At 35.7% G+C, this 10,150-nt stretch overlaps 1 non-coding gene and 1 pseudogene across 1 annotated transcript; one reads left to right on the top strand and one right to left on the bottom strand.

Annotated features, from left to right (window-relative positions):
* Positions 1 to 1,635: 1,635 nt before the first annotated feature.
* Positions 1,636 to 1,759, top strand: LOC121040460 (U8 small nucleolar RNA). Its single transcript, XR_005795311.1, has one exon. It is a non-coding gene; the product is annotated as a U8 small nucleolar RNA (small nucleolar RNA).
* Positions 1,760 to 7,939: 6,180 nt separating this feature from the next.
* LOC121032280 (40S ribosomal protein S23-like) lies at positions 7,940 to 8,389 on the bottom strand (annotated as a pseudogene).
* Positions 8,390 to 10,150: the final 1,761 nt, after the last annotated feature.

Raw genomic sequence — 10,150 nt, 5'->3', positions numbered from 1 at the left:
CAACCATTTACTCAGGCTTTTTTGTATGTATCCTCCCTTCTATTACTAATCCCCAAGCAACAACTGATCTAATTTTTGTGACTATAGTAAATATTGTCTATTACTTTACATAAATCAAATTTTGTTCATTATACTTAGCGTAATTATATTTTCTGTTGCTGAGTAGTATTCAATTTTATGGATGTGTAAAAATGTTTTCATTCATTTAGGGACACCTGGGTGGCTCAGCTAGTTGGGCGTCTGACTCTTGATTTCAGTTCAGGTCATGATCTCACAGTTGGTCATGGAATCAAGCCCTGCATCAGTCTCCTTACTGGTGTGTGGAGGCTCTCTCTCCCTTTCTCTCTCTGTTTCTTCCCGGCCCCCTCTCTCAAAATTAAGAAATAAACATTTAAACATTTTTTAAAAATGTTTCTATCAATTTTTCTATTTGTTTTTAAGTTTTTATTTATTTTGAGAGAGAACATGAGCAGGGGAGGGGCAGAGAAGGAGGGAGAGAGAGAATCCCACTGTCATTGTGGAGCCCCATGTGAGGCTTGAACTCACAAACCATGAGATCATGACCTGAGCTGAAACCAAGAGTCAGTTTAACCAACTGAGCCACTGAGGTACCCCCTTAATTTTTCTACTGACAGATATTTGAGTTGTTTCTAGTTTTTGTCTATCGCTTATAAAACTGCTTTGCATATTCATTCAAAAATATCTTTCTTTTCTGTTCTAAATGGTACATTTTACTATTTGTGGGTGAATAACAGTTTCTTCTTCCAACATCTATAGGGCTCTGAATTTAAGGGTTTTATCTGTTTTCATTCATTACTGCCAGTCATTTCCTGGGTTCATCTCTCTTAATACCTTGCCAAATGTAGACAATAACAGTAAACATACATTATTAACATTTTGTATTTCAAACTGTAGCCCAGTGTTATTAGTTTATTAGATAACCTGAGTCCCAAATGGTAAAAAACAAGTTTTGCTAAAAGTTTTATTACTGTAAAATGTGAATCTGTATGATGGTGTGGGTTGAAGTTTTAGAGAAGTGCTTAGAAGTCCTCTTTTAAAAAATGGCACTAAATTGTAAACACAAAATTAGGTATAAAATTGAATATTTATAACGAGAAGATAAATCACAAAATAGTTACAAATAAAAAATATAATAAATACCAGAAGCATCACAAATTTTTAAAAACTTATTTATGATATACCTATAATTTTTCTGCCTTTTGACTTTTATTGCATTTTTAAAAATGTTTGTTTATTTTTGAGAGAGAGAGAGACAGAGCATGAGCATGGAAGGGGCAGAGAGAGAGGCAGACACAGATGCTGAAGTAGGCTCCAGGCTCTGAGCTGTCAGTACAGAGTCCAACGTGGGCTCAAACTCACAAACCACTAGATCATGACCTGAGCAGAAGTCAGATGCTTAACTGACTAAGCCACCCAGGTGCCCCTCTTTTAATGCATCCTAATATTACATTGAATTTTTATAATATTATTTTCCCTCATAGAATAGAAGAGTAAATCTATCTTTCCTTTACCATGGTAGATTCTTTTTTAAATTCTTGACAATTTGGATACATAGAACATAAGACTTCATGCCTAGAAATACTCAATGTTAGTAGTAATAGTACATCTTTTTGCCCTTCAAAATAAGGGAATTCTGATACATTCTATAATTCCACTTAAAAATGCATTGTGTGCATGACTCGTGATTAACGTCTCTGCGTAATCAGGACTTGCAACACGCAGATTGCTCCTATCTGATTCAAAAAAAAATGCATTGTGTGTTTATTGTTATACATATGTCACGTTATTCCATGATACATGCAGGAGAGAACTTCAGTTTTGACTAGGCTTCTATAAAAAAAATCTTTTGCTTACAATTTTATAATTGGAAAACTGGAAAAAATATTCCATATACTAGTTTCTAACTCCATATGTACCAATCGTAGTACTCCTCCACAACTCATATTCTTCCAGTGACAGATGCTATAGGACACATTGCTATTTCATAATACCAGGTGAATTGGCACAGAGAGTGGCAGGGATATTCTGGAAAGCATTTCTCCACTGGCATGACCAACAAAACTTAGTTATAAATTTTGTTACATTCTTCTATTCTCTTTTTCTCAAACTAAATGTATCTCCAACTCAGTTTTCCCTTAGAAAAATACCAGAAATGATTGTGGTAACACTAATTTCACTCAACATGAAGAATGTGATGGAGAAGTAGTTAGAGTAAAAAGAGACAGTGGTCTTAATAAAGTGAGTTTATAGTACCAAAGTTAGAACATTTTGCAAAGATGTCTGCTTGTAAAATCCATGTGAACACATTAGTAGGTTCCCTTCTATGGCTTTGGGATGGACTTATGTAGGTAGGGGGAACTGAAGTCTGTTTCATTAACTTCATATTTAACTTGTGCCTGATTCCCACCTTTCCAGCCTTTGCTAACATTTACCTTGTCACCTGCCTCACCACAGCTAATCTACTGCTACACATTTTAGGCTTTTATATATGTCAGAATTTCAGATGTATGAACCAATCTCCCTAACAATCAGGATATACTAGGTTATGCTGTGGAATTAGATACATTCAAAATTTCAGTGGTTTAAAATAAACAAACCAAGTTTGTTTTTTGGGGGTTGATAGCACTAAGATGTTTATTCATTTCCCCTCTTGTTTACTCAGGGACACAGTTGATGAAGCTCCATCTGACATGTGTTCCCATAATCATCCGAGCAGAGGAAAGAGAACTCAGGAGTTCATCACAGTGGGAATTAAAAGTTACAGTTTGCAAATAACATGACATTTCCCTCTCTTACCTCAATAGCTAATGGAACAAACACCCAAACTTATGGGATTCAGCAGGTGCAGTCTTCCACATATCTAGAAAGAGTGGAAAGCTGGTTGTAAGTGAGTAGCACAAAAGACTCCCACATAGTATAACAGGAATGTCAAACTTAAGAGGTCAAAAACTGATCTCCTAGGCTACTCTGGACATCTCCTGCTAATTGTGCTGTTGTTTCAACATAACGTATTGTCAACCATATTTTATCATTGAAGTAAGCACGTGAAAAGAACCAAAAGTGAAATGTTTCAAATTTTCTATTTATTAACTGCATTATTGTTTATGAAACTTCTTGCAACTTATGATATAGTAAAAATCAATAGCAGTCTTAACTGAAATATGATATAAACTCAGATATAATGAAGAAAGGCATATAGGAGATTTTTTTTCCATGATGGTACAGATGATGTATTATTTCCCTCATCAGAATATTGGTTAATAGCAGATATTGGACTTCCCCGGTATTTCAAATCCCAACTCTTTCCATGCTTTTTAGTCTTTCCTCCTAGAAACTTGACCAAATAAGCAATAGTAATTCAGCCAAAAGTCCCCTTTTAGCTTGCAATACATTATTTCTTAAATTGAAATAATTCTGTGTTGTGTATCTATTAGAATAATTTCTATCTCTCTGATATCTTTTACTTTTTTGTTTGGTAATTTTAATAAGAGACTTGATTTTAGTTAATTTGTTTAGGCTTTAAAATATGGTCTGATCTGGGAATACAGAAAGGAATGAAGCACAGCTCCTGCCATCAAGTATCTCACAAATAGAACCAAGACAAGAAAGTAACAGAGAAGAAAGAGAAGGGATTTCAGGCAGAGAAAATCAATGTATAATAGCATGAGAGTCTGAGACTACATTAGTGCAGAACTATTATTGCCAGTACACTGCATTTCAGTAAAATTGGAATGTGGGGTGTATATGCCTCGTTGTAGAGGTGGGTCACACAGCAGGATGAGGGAACTGGTGAGAGACAGAAGAGAAAAAAGTGAGCAGTGGCCAGATCATGAATGACTTTTCTGGCCCCAAGGAAGTAATTAAGTTTATCTTGTGTATGATGGGAACCATTGAAAGGAATACCATATTGGATTATCTCCCTCTTGTTCTAGAGTGCCTTAATTTTATTTTCTATTTTTATACTCAGTAAATGACTCAACCATTTTGATGATCTTTGTATAAATACCATCTTCCTGTAATGATCTTCCTTTACTTCCCTCTGTTTAACCCTATGATTCATGGTCTTTTTTTTTCTTTATATTTTTTTGGAATTATTTTCCTGTGATATAGAGTTTCATATTTTCCCCTTATGATTATTTTATATTAACATGCTTTTACTTTCATTTTTTACAATTATAATTCATAAACAACAATTTTGTACTTTGTTTTTAGACAGATTAACATGGTAGTAATGCAGTAACTATACCATATTAACAACATTATATAGACATTGTGTAAAATAGAACCTTAATAAGTGTTTAATGCAGAAGTTACCTTGTAATTCTTAGAAGAAAAATTACATCAGCAAACATGTTAATATTAATGACATTCAAACAGAGTGACTACTATGTGCGACATGGGCAGCTGGGCTTACATTTAGGAAAACATAAGACATTTCTAATTTCAAGGCACGTTCAAAAACACATCTTTACTATGGCACATCAGTGAAAAAAATTTAAATTGTTTTGTTTTTATTTGTAATAACTATATTTACATTCTAACTGTTTCTTTTTTTGTGGCTTATTTTCTTATTATAGAAACATGAAGGATTATCATAAAACAAAAAACATAATTTTACTTAGCCATGCTAGCATTCAGGCTCACCATAGATGCTGTAATAACGGTGAACATTTGCCAAAGTTAATAGTGGTTCTGTTCACCTTGCCTATGTGCACAGAAAAAAAATTAAATTTTGTATGACCATCTGTTATCCCTTTTCTTAATATAAGTGGTCTCAGATTTTTTTTTTCCTGGAGGACACATAGTTTGTGAAGGGGCAACTATTTTACATATCAGCATGGATGTTCTTTTAAGGACTCATTAAAATGTGTCCTTGAGAGATGCTTGATTTTTTCCTTCTTTATGTTGTTATTTCTCCACATTAATCTAATGCTTTTTTCAAGTATACATTTCATAATGCAGCTTGAGAGTACGTAGGTGATTCCAAATTGATCATTCTCCATCTTCATAAGCTACTCTATGAGCTGAACATCCTATTAAACTCTCAAATTTTGACCTGAGATTATCTGTACACTAAGCATAATTTTAGCCTATGTGAGTGTCATAAAGTGAATGAGGAATCTTGTTCTCTAGCAATTGTAACATCAAAACTTCATTTTGGTAATCCCAAGACTTTGACTTTTCCTGCCCTGACCAAATCTCCTCTTAAATTTATTAATTATTATTTCAGAATGACTGCTTCACTAACCAGTGGTAGATCCATAGGTAACTACCCCATGCTTAACCCTGAGGGGTTAATAAATATCCATGTTTTAACTGCTGTAATATTTACAAGTAAACAGTTAAGTAATCATAACTCATCATGAGATGTGTGAGATAAAAAAGAAGCTTCTAGGGGCGCCTGGGTGGTGCAGTCGGTTAAGCGTCCGACTTCAGCCAGGTCACGATCTCACGGTCCGTGAGTTCAAGCCCCGCGTCAGGCTCTGGGCTGATGGCTCAGAGCCTGGAGCCTGTTTCCAATTCTGTGTCTCCCTCTCTCTCTGCCCCTTCCCCGTTCATGCTCTGTCTCTCTCTGTCCCAAAAATAAATAAACGTTGAAAAAAAAAAAAAAGAAGCTTCTAGAATCTTTGAGGCAAAATTTGTAAAATATCTAAATATTTCATAAAAATTATAAAGCTATTTCTCAATTAAGGCTGAGGGGATAGAAGTAAAGAATAAAATTGCTATTCTATTGTGACATTTATAGTCTTTTCATTAGAATTTTGTAAGAGACATAAACACAAAATCACACCATTTTAAGAAGAACACAAAGACCTGGGGTTTTCTGGACACAGCTTTTCACATAACTATTTTAGTTATTGAATAAACACATAATACTGTCTATATATCAGGCAGCATTCTAAGTACTTTACAAATTAAAACTCATTAATTCTAACTAACCTATGGATGAACTACTATGTACTATGTACTATGTACTTTATAGCTTTCATGTGAAGTAGCTACATGTTAAAAAAATGTTTTTAAGGTTTATTTTGAGAGAGGGAGGGAGAGAGAGAGCGAGTGAGAGTGAGAGACATAGAATCCAAAGGAGGATCTAGGATCTGAGCTGTCAGCACAGAGCCCAACACGGGGCTTGAACTCACAAACCACAAGGTCATGACCTGAGCCAAGTCAGTCACTTAACCAACGGAGCCACGCAGGTGCCCTGAAGTAGCTACATGTTTAGAAAGAACTTGTTGGTATTGACAGAGGGATTGTAGAAATAATGGGGTTCCTCATGATCAGTGGGTGATTTTTAGTGGTCCAGTGGGAGAAGGCAAGAGCAGAGAATATTTTAATGATCATTTTGTCTTCCAGAACTAAGAACTCATTTCTCCTGCAGAAGTCTTGTGGGAAAAAGTAAATTAAAAAATATATGCTTTAAAAAGTATTATTTTATAAGAGAGTTTATTGGGTCACAATGTATTTTCATATATATTATTTCATTTGATTCATTCGATATGGGGATACTGTGAGATGACATTTTCTAACATTTACTGATGTATGAGCCAGACACTTTATTGAATCCTTACAACTTTTGATCATACCCAAGTAATAGAAGAGAAATCTGAGGCTCATATATTAAGCACTAGCAAGTGACGATACTTATAAGCCTCGTTAAACATAAATAAATAAAAGATGTTCAGGAAATAAAGCAAATAAAGGGCCGAATCAAATTTGCCAAAATCTATGTTCTTAATCACATTGTTATTGTTATCGTTTAATCATTATTTTCATAGCCCCAAGATGAAAAAACAAATAAGAGTTATGTCTTTGCCACAATTGCATGGATAGTCACTGGAATTCAAGCCAACAGTAAAGGCAGTGTGACATAACAAAATCATATGCCATAAAGAAATAACCTTCCACAAAAATGCAGTTAGAAGTAATAAACAAATTTAGCAAATTTGCAGAATACCAAATCAACACTGAAATCAGTTGCAGTTTTGCATGTTAGCAATGAACAATCTGAATAAAAATTAAGAAACCAATTCCATTTATAATAGCATCACAGAATAAAATATTTAGGAATAAACTTAACAAAGGAGGTAAAAGACTTGTACACTGGAAAATACCAAGGGTTGCTGAAATAAGTTAAAGAAAAATATAAGTGGAAAGTTTATTTCCTGTGTTCACTGACTGGGAGATGTAATATTGTTATGATGTCAACACACCCAAAGCAATCTGCAGATTCAGTGTAATCCATATAAAAATCCTGGTGGTGTTTTTTGCAAAAATATTTACAAAATTTTTTAAATTCACATGGAATCTTTTCAACTTTTTAAATTTATTTTTGAGAGAGAGAGAAGGAGAGAGAGACACAGAATCTGAAACAGACTCCAGGTTCTGAGCTGTCAGCATAGAGCCCAACATGAGGTTTGAACTCATGAGCTGTGAGATCATGACCTGAGCTGAAGTCAGGCATTTAACTGACTGAGCCACCCAGGCACCCTGTTTAAATTCGCATGGAATCTTAAGGGACTGTTAATAGCTAAAAACAACCCTGAAAACAACAAAGTTGGAGGTATCACCCTTTCTGATTCCAAACTTAATTACAAGGTAAACAAAACAGGGTAGTACTGGCATAAAAACAGGAACAAAAACAGATGAAATAGAGACCCCAGAAATAAACTTCCTCATATATGGTCATATGATTTCTACAAGGTTGCCAAGACTATTAAATAGGGGGAAAGATAGTTCTTTCAGCAACTGGTTCTGACAAAACTGGATTATCTACATGCAAATGAATGAATTTGGATCTGTACTTCATACCATATGCAAAAATTAACTCAAGATACATCAAAGACATAAGAGCTAAAACTGTAAGCTTCTTAAAAGAAAATAAAGACAGCTTCATGCTCTTGGATTTTTTTTTTTTTTTGGCTTATGAAAATTTATTGCTGTCATGTTTTCACCATCAAAACTTATTATATTGGTCTTTCTTTCTTTCCTCTGTAGAAGTACAAAAGAGAGATATTGGCCACTTTGAGTCACCAGCATCATGACTTTTGTGACCAAATCCAGCAACCAGAATTTCATCATTTTACTCAATAAAATCCAATCACATTTGGGTACAAAGGCTGTGATTTCTTCTGCCATTCTTGATCAGCAGGACCCTGACACATTTCCTGATGCCAGAATTTGGACTTTTAGCTTCAACCCCTACTTTTTCCAGTACAATTCCCTTTGCATGGCAACCACCTCCAAAAGGGTTGGCCTTCAGGGCTGTGCCCAAATTGACTTTCTTGTACTGTTTATCATGCCACTTCTGATCTCATCTCCAGGATGGAGCTATCCTGGCAGCACAAAGGCTGTGACACTTGCCCATCCTTCCCGTGCCATGGGCCTGAGCAAAAGAGAGAAACAGCACAGGAAGGCTATACTCTTGGATTTGTTAGTGATTTCTTGGGTATGATATCAAAAGCATGAGCAACAAAAGAAAAATTAGATAAATTGGATTATATCAAAATTTAAAATGTTTGTATATCAAAGGGTTTTGTCAAGAGATTAAAACGACCAATGGAATCATGAGGGAAATGCAATTCAAACCAAAATGAGACACCAGTTCGTACCTCTTAGAATGGCTATAACAAAACAAAACAACAAAAAAGCAAAGCGCTGATGAATATGTGAAGAAACTGAAACACCTGCACAGTGCTAGCGGGAATGTAATATGGGATAGCCTCTGTAAAGAACTGTATGGCATTTCCTCAAAAAATTACCATATGAGGGGCGCCTGGGTGGCGCAGTTGGTTAAGCGGCCGACTTCAGCCAGGTCACGATCTCGCGGTCCGTGAGTTCGAGCCCCGCATCAGGCTCTGGGCTGATGGCTCAGAGCCTGGAGCCTGTTTCCGATTCTGTGTCTCCCTCTCTCTCTGCCCCTCCCCCATTCATGCTCTGTCTCTCTCTGTCCCAAAAATAAATAAATGTTGAAAAAAAAAATTAAAAAAAAAAATTACCATATGATCCAGGAATTCCATTTCTGGGTATATGCATAAAAAAACTGAAAGCAGTGATTGAACAGTTATGTGCACACCCATGTTCATAGCACTTTTATTCATGATAGCCAAAATGTGGAAGCAACCCAAGTGTGCAAGTCAATAAATGAATGGATAAACACAATGTGACATGTATTTACCATGGAATACTATTCAGCTTTAAAAGGGAAGGAAATTCTGAAATTTACTGCAACTTGGATAAACCTTGAAGACATTATGCTGAGTGAAATAGGCCAGTAACAAAAAGACAAATATTGTATGATTGCACTTACACTAAGTTTTTAAAGTAGTCAAATTTATAGAAACGGGGATGCAGTTGTGTTTGTCAGGGTCGATGGAGAGGGATAATGGGTAATTATTGTTTACTGGATATAGTTTCACTTTGGGAAGGTAGAAAAACTGTTTTAGAGATGGATAGAGGTGCTGGTTGCACAACAGTGTGAATGTACTTGATGCCACTGAACTATAAACTCAAAAATGGTTAACACTGAATTTTTTATCATGGATATTTTATCACAATTATTATTATCATTTTTTAAAAACTTTTTAACATTTATTTATTTTTGAGACAGGGAGAGATAGACCATGAACGGGGGAGGGTCAGAGAGAGAGGGAGACACAGAATCTGAAACAGGCTCCAGGCTCTGAGCTGCCAGCACAGAGCCCAACATGGGGCTCGAACTCATGGACCGCAAGATCATAACCTGAGCCAAAGTCGGACGCTCAACCGACCGAGCCACCCAGGCGCCCCTATTATTATCATTTTATTTTTTTATTTTTTTATTTTTTTTCTCTTTATTTGATGTTTATTTGTTATTAAGAGAGAAAGAGCACGAGCGGGGAAGGGGCAAGAGAGAGAAAGGGAGACACAGAACCTGAAGCAGGCTCCAGGCTCAGAGCCTGACTCTGGGCTGGAACTCACAAGCCCAGAGATCGTGACCTGAACCGAGGTCAGACGCTTAATCGGCTGAGCCACCCAAGTGCCCCTATTATTATCATTTTAAATGGGAACATTGGCTAAAAAGGAAACTTAAAATCCAACTGAATTCTTAATTAAAAGCTGTGACTTTGAGCAGCTGGTCAAAATCTTC

The sequence above is a fragment of the Herpailurus yagouaroundi genome, unplaced genomic scaffold (genome assembly GCF_014898765.1).
Source record: "Herpailurus yagouaroundi ecotype Mexico unplaced genomic scaffold, PumYag 28, whole genome shotgun sequence".
Classification (NCBI taxonomy): domain Eukaryota; kingdom Metazoa; phylum Chordata; class Mammalia; order Carnivora; family Felidae; genus Herpailurus; species Herpailurus yagouaroundi.
Note: the sequence above shows the minus strand (reverse complement) of the source record. Positions and strands in the feature narration are given on the sequence as shown.